The sequence below is a fragment of the Camellia sinensis genome, chromosome 9 (assembly GCF_055761805.1).
Source record: "Camellia sinensis isolate YWXY chromosome 9, ASM5576180v1, whole genome shotgun sequence".
NCBI lineage: Eukaryota > Viridiplantae > Streptophyta > Magnoliopsida > Ericales > Theaceae > Camellia > Camellia sinensis.
The window spans coordinates 14178153-14184096 of NC_138969.1; the positions used below are offsets into that span (position 1 = coordinate 14178153).

The 5944-nt window shown below is 37.5% G+C and overlaps 2 non-coding genes and 1 pseudogene across 2 annotated transcripts; 2 read left to right on the top strand and 1 right to left on the bottom strand.

Annotated features, from left to right (window-relative positions):
* Positions 1–276: 276 nt before the first annotated feature.
* On the top strand, positions 277–437 carry LOC114279826 (U1 spliceosomal RNA). The gene has a single exon (XR_003635405.1). It is a non-coding gene; the product is annotated as a U1 spliceosomal RNA (small nuclear RNA).
* Positions 438–1395: 958 nt separating this feature from the next.
* Positions 1396–1591, top strand: LOC114279828 (U2 spliceosomal RNA). The gene has a single exon (XR_003635406.2). It is a non-coding gene; the product is annotated as a U2 spliceosomal RNA (small nuclear RNA).
* An 834-nt stretch (positions 1592–2425) lies between these two features.
* LOC114279825 (protein NRT1/ PTR FAMILY 1.2 pseudogene) lies at positions 2426–4129 on the bottom strand (annotated as a pseudogene).
* Positions 4130–5944: the final 1815 nt, after the last annotated feature.

The window sequence follows — 5944 nt, forward strand, 5'->3', positions numbered from 1 at the left end:
TGTATACTTCCTTCTAAAGTTTGAAATTCGAAATCTTTTAATTGTAAATAGTTTTTTGAGATTTGTCTATACAGAATTTGTCTCAACTTAAATGAGTTCCTTGTTAGTAGACGGTGGTATTAGTCACCATCCAAATTAGTCAATCTATTGAACCGAATATCGGGGGGGGGGGGGGGGGTTGGGGGATTTCTAGACTACATCCCACATCGAAAGCATAGGAGCAAAAGAATGGGGAATCAAGCCTATACAAAGAAATGTATAAGCAAACTTAAAAACATACTTACCTGGACGGGGTCAATGGGTGATCAACAAGGCCCATGGCCTAGGTTGGTGACCTCCATTGCACATAGGAGGGGTGCCCGCCTAAGATCTACCCAAGAGGTGGAGTCTACGTCATAATTTGTGATAGCGGGGGCTTGCGTTCGCGCAGCCCCTACTAATCTCTAGTGCTAAATTTTCTGCTTTATGTGGGTATTAATGATTTCTAATAGTGGTTTAGGACTGGTTTGTGATCTCTTGATTTTGGACAAATTGTTGGCATAAGATTGATTTCAAGGTGTAATCAAATGGTTTTTTTTGAAATGATTATGGTAATGGATTCTTGTACATCATGGTCCCAAGCACATGGTCAGTTTAGCTCATATTTCATTCTTATTTCTCTTACATTTTCAATTTCACTTTTCCTAAATCTTTATCTAAATCTATGATCTAAACATACATGATCTAAACATAATCAAAAGTGTTTCCTGATTTTTCCAAACTATTCCAATTTTTTTAGCCATGGATATGCCATTGCCAAGGAGTTTCTGAACCCCCAACTTTCCCAGAAAAGTATCTAAAATGCCTAATCCATCCTATCAATACAGACTAGACATCGCTGCAATGAATTGTCAACCAAATGAGGATACGCAGACAATATATTGTGACTAAAAATCAAGAACTAGCCTAAAGGGTGCATTCCAGAGGAGAAGTGTCAGCTCGATCTTTCACTCAATAGAAGCGCAGAGAAAACGTCACTCAGAGAATCCCATAGTGTGGTACATTGAGCTTAAAGAAGCAGAATAGGGAAATAAGGCATTGAAAGCACTCGCCTTTGGTTCTCTACTTCAGGAATTAGCCTAACAACAGAGCTCAAGATTTCCTCAGAAAATTTTTGGACCAACTTGAATGGATTTTCCAGATGTATTCTTTGATCAAGTGACTGTTACAGTGTATTTAATGAATGGAATGAGATAATCATTATATGTCGAATTATACACACACAGAGCATTGGTCATTGGTGTTTTAAGTGAAGACAATGATTGGTCAGTGTTCAACTAGTCCCATATCGAGAAGGAGAGAAAAAGAGAACAGGTCATTGGGTTTTAAAACAGCCAGCCCAAGTGTTTCCAAATCATACCTTTCTCGGCCTTTTGGCTAAGATCAAGTGTAGTATCTGTTCTTATCAGTTTAATATCTGATACGTGGACCATTGGTCCACACGATATTAAATTAATTTTTTGAGGGGGAAGTCCCATCACAGTAGCTTGCTACTGGGGTCTTCGAGTGTCGCCTTGGTGTTGCACTATTGCCTTGGCCTGGCGCACCCCACCAGCACTAGTCTCAATTTTTTCATTTAATATAATAATAATAAATTTTTAATTCGTGTTAATGTTAATGTAAACTATGAAACTGTGAATGGAACTTGTACAGTAACTTAAATGGTTTTTAGATTTAAAAACAAAGAGATCAAGGGCAGAATGGTAAGTTGTGAAATTTCACTGTCAAACATAACTGCGATAAGTTGTGATTAGTTGCGACTGAGAATGATACATAATTAAGAGAGCTTACACATATCTCTGAGATTAAGGAATGTCAAAAGACTCACTGTAATTTTGCACCTGCATTTTGAGCATTTTGCCTTTGTTAACATAATATTAACATTCTCACTCTATTGAATATTGTTCCATGTGTGGCCAATACATTACGATGCCTCATATCTAGTGTTTGAGCAAAAGGAAGATGAACTTTTGAATTTTGTACCAAAAATATGGTTGCTTTAACTGAGCTGAAGCAAAATCCATGTTTTTAGCAGCTTCCCTTGCTCTTAGCTCCTAGAAAAAAATATCAGATTCCAAATAAAAGTTGAAATGGTTGTTGAACTTAGGAACTCTTGGTTAGGTGGATTTGATGGGGGGAATCCTTGACTTCATCATCCCACATCGAAAGCATATGAGCAAAAGAACGGGAAGCCAAGCCTACACAATGAAATGTATTAGCTACCTTGAAACATACTTACCTGGATGGGGTCGACGGGCAATCAACAAGGCCCATGGCCTTGGTGACTTCCATTGCACTTTAGGAGGGGTGCCCGCCTAAGGTCTGTCCAAGAGGTAGCGCAGCCCCTATGGTAGCGCAGCCCCTACCAATCTCTAATTCAAAGTTGTGTTAAATGAGTATTAAGTGGCTTTTCTATTGTTCACCGTTTTCTTTTTCCAGTTTCCCTCCTACGAAACACAACATTAAACCAATGTATACCCCAAAAAAGATCCAAGGATTGAGCTACTTTGATTGCTGATAATTTACAGAGGAATTACACACCAAAAAAATAAAAATAAATAAAAAGAGAGAGAGAGAAGAGAAAGCACGCATCTTGACTACTAGCTGCCATATCATGAAAACCATACATTTTAAGCCGAAGGTAATTCGCTATGGTCGGATTCTTCACCTACCTCACTGGATAACCTTGTTGTTTCGTTCTTAATAGGCTCGCAAACCCGGCCGCAAATTAGGAAATAAATGAAATTTAGCAAGCCCAAGAAAGTAAGTAGACAATAATAGTAATCTACGTGACCCCCGTTAAGGTTGCTTGACAACCAGCTTACTTTGCCCCCTTTGGCTGTAACCACATTCACAATTTTCACCAGAAGGCTCCCCACTAGGCTCGATACCGCCATCCCAAGTGTCGAAAGGGCCATTGAAATGCTACTATGCTAGTCATGCTTTTAGGGAACTGACTGTAAAAGAACTCTTTGCCCGATCGAATAAAACGCCTCGGCTAGTCCAAGTATGGCATATTGTGGAACCAACCACATTGCAGTCATGTCCACCACAGCATTGGGATCCTCCTGAAACCCTTGTTCAATTGCTTTTGAACGCCTTTTGCGTTCAATTACTGCTGACACTACTGTTGCCAGACATGACAGTAATAATCCAATCCCCATCCTGACACGGGGGCTAAGCCCAAGTGGCCTCCCTGTGCACTTTGCTAGTAGGGCAACCATGAAACGGTCATAGAAGGTGACCCATAGTGTTAGCGTGACGATCATGAACACGGAAAAGCTCCCTGCTGGGATCTCAAAACTTGAGTTGATGTGGCGGTTCATGGTTTTCGCTTGGAGTGTTGAAAATGAGTTTTGGCAGATGATTAGTATGACCATAATGCCAGCAGAGAACATGGGGATTGCTTTGAGAAGGGCCTTGAGTGATTCTACTTGTTCCACCGTGCATAGATGCCATGGATTTGAAGCCGATCCATCTGGATTCAAATCTCTCTCGGGATCTGTAATTATGCATGCTTTGTTTAGGCACCTCAAGTTCTCAGTTGGTGCACAGAACTTTGGTTCTAGGCTTTTATGATGAAAATCATCAGAGTATCTGTTTTTCCTGTTTCTCCTAGCTGCCACGAGAACTTGAACAAAACTGGTGAACAAACTCTCGCTAGCGACAACTTTGATGTAAAGAGAAGAGCCCAACAAGAACATGAGAGCAGAGAAAACCATGAACACAACCGGGATTCGAAAACCAACTTGCGAGCCCAAATGTTCTTGATTGTAGACAATGACAGTCAAGGCAAGGACTGTAGAGAGTCCAGTAGAGGCATAGTACCAATTGAAGAAGCTTTGCAAAGTCCTATCATTGTCAGGGTTGTCTTTGTTGTCCAATTGGTCTGCACCAAAGGCTATAGAACAAGGTCTAATGCAACCAGCTCCAATGGAGATTAGGCCAAAACTAGAGAACAAGACAGCAAGTTGGGCTGAGGTTGGAGAGTTGTTGCAAGTGCTGTTGATGAAGTGTTCACAAGAGGGTGGTTTCAATTGTGGAAGCATTGCTGTTAGCCAGAGGAGAGTCATTCCCTATCAAAACAGAACAACAATATAGAATAATCAATAGGGGTGAATATTAAAATTAGCAGTATTCTGTGTCTCAAAATTTTCTCGTCCCTCTGTTTTAATGTATTATGAGTTGCATGTGAGTCGAGATTTTCAACTTATTGTGTGACTGCAAGTGCATTGAGACGAGACATAAATTCGAGCACAGAGGATCCTTAAGCCTAATTTTATTTTCTTGAAAACATGACAGAATAATCAACAAATGAACATTAAAATCAAGAAGCTCTCACTTCATCCTTAACTTGTGGGATGGGATTCTTTGTCCTGAAATTTTCTTGTTTCTCTGTCGGTGTATTTTTAGTCACAAGTGCCCTAAGATTCTCATCATTTGAGATTTCTATCCCATTGTGTGGCTGAGTACATTGAGATAGAAGGACAAAAAAAAAATTCAGCACAGATGATCCCTTACCCTAATTTCATTTTCTTAACAAAAAAATTTTATCGTCAAAGAATTATCAACAAAAAAACTGAAAATTAAAATTGGCAGGGCACACTTTATTGAAAATTTCTTGTCCCTCTATTCCAATGTATTCTGAGTTGCACCTGTCCAAAGAATTTCATGTTTCGAGATTCCCACCATCTGTGAATACATTGAGACAGAATGATAGAAATTTTGGAATAGAGGATCCCTTACCATAATTTCGTTTTCTTGAATTATTTATTTATTTTTTACTATTCTATCCCTCACAAGAAATACATGCCATTGTTTAAGATATCTAATGATTCCACAATAAAAGAAGGAAATTTTTTTCATTATGTACTTTGAAAATGGATGAAAATTTGAGATTTTTATTTTTTTTAATTTTTAATTTTTAATTTTTGCAAGAGCATTTGTTAACAAAATTCTAATTTCTGTATTACATAAAAACCAAGTTAGGGCGAGCATGGAATACATTGAATTAACCTGCATGAGGTCTGGGATCAAGATGAGATTTGGTTAACTTGCCTGAATAAGAGATATTTGACTAGGTTTCTCTTTTATTTAATTTTTTTGAATTCAACCAATAATAATTATATCAATAGTTATCAGTAGCTCAATTGTGTTTGTTATATAAAGCCGTTTTCAATGAATTGCAAAATTAATGTTGTACAAGTTAGTTAAATCCGTTTGGCAAGTTGCGTTAGGCCACTACAACAAAATTAACTATTTACAGTTTCATGTTTACGGCATGCATGTTATAGTTAGTGTATTATATGGCATTTTTTTTTTTTTTGGCAAAATGGAATACATCGTGTTAACCTGCATGAGGTTTGGAATCGAGATGAGATTTGGTCAACTTGCCCGAATAAGAAATATTTGACTAGGTTTCTCTTTTATTTAGTTTTTTTTTTTAATTCAACCAACAATAATTATATCAATAATATCAGTAGCTCAATTGTGTTTGTTATATAAAGTTGTCTTCAATGAATTGAAAAATTAATGTGGTACACGTTAGTTAAATCCATTTGGCAAGTTGCGTTAGGCCACTACAACAAAATTAACTATTTACAGCTTCATATTTACGGCATGCATTAAATGGATGTTATAGTTAGTGTATTATACGGCATTTTTTTTTTTTGGCAAAATGGAATACATCGTATTAACTTGCATGAGGTGTAAGACTGAGATGAGACTTGGTCAACTTGCCCAACTAAGAAATATTTGACTAGGTTTCTCTTTTATTTAATTTTTTTGAATTCAACCAACAATAATTATATCAGTAATATCAATAACTCAATTGTGTTTGTTGTGTAAAGTCGTCTTCACTGAATTGCAAAATTAATGCAATACAAGTTCGTTAAATCCGTTTGGC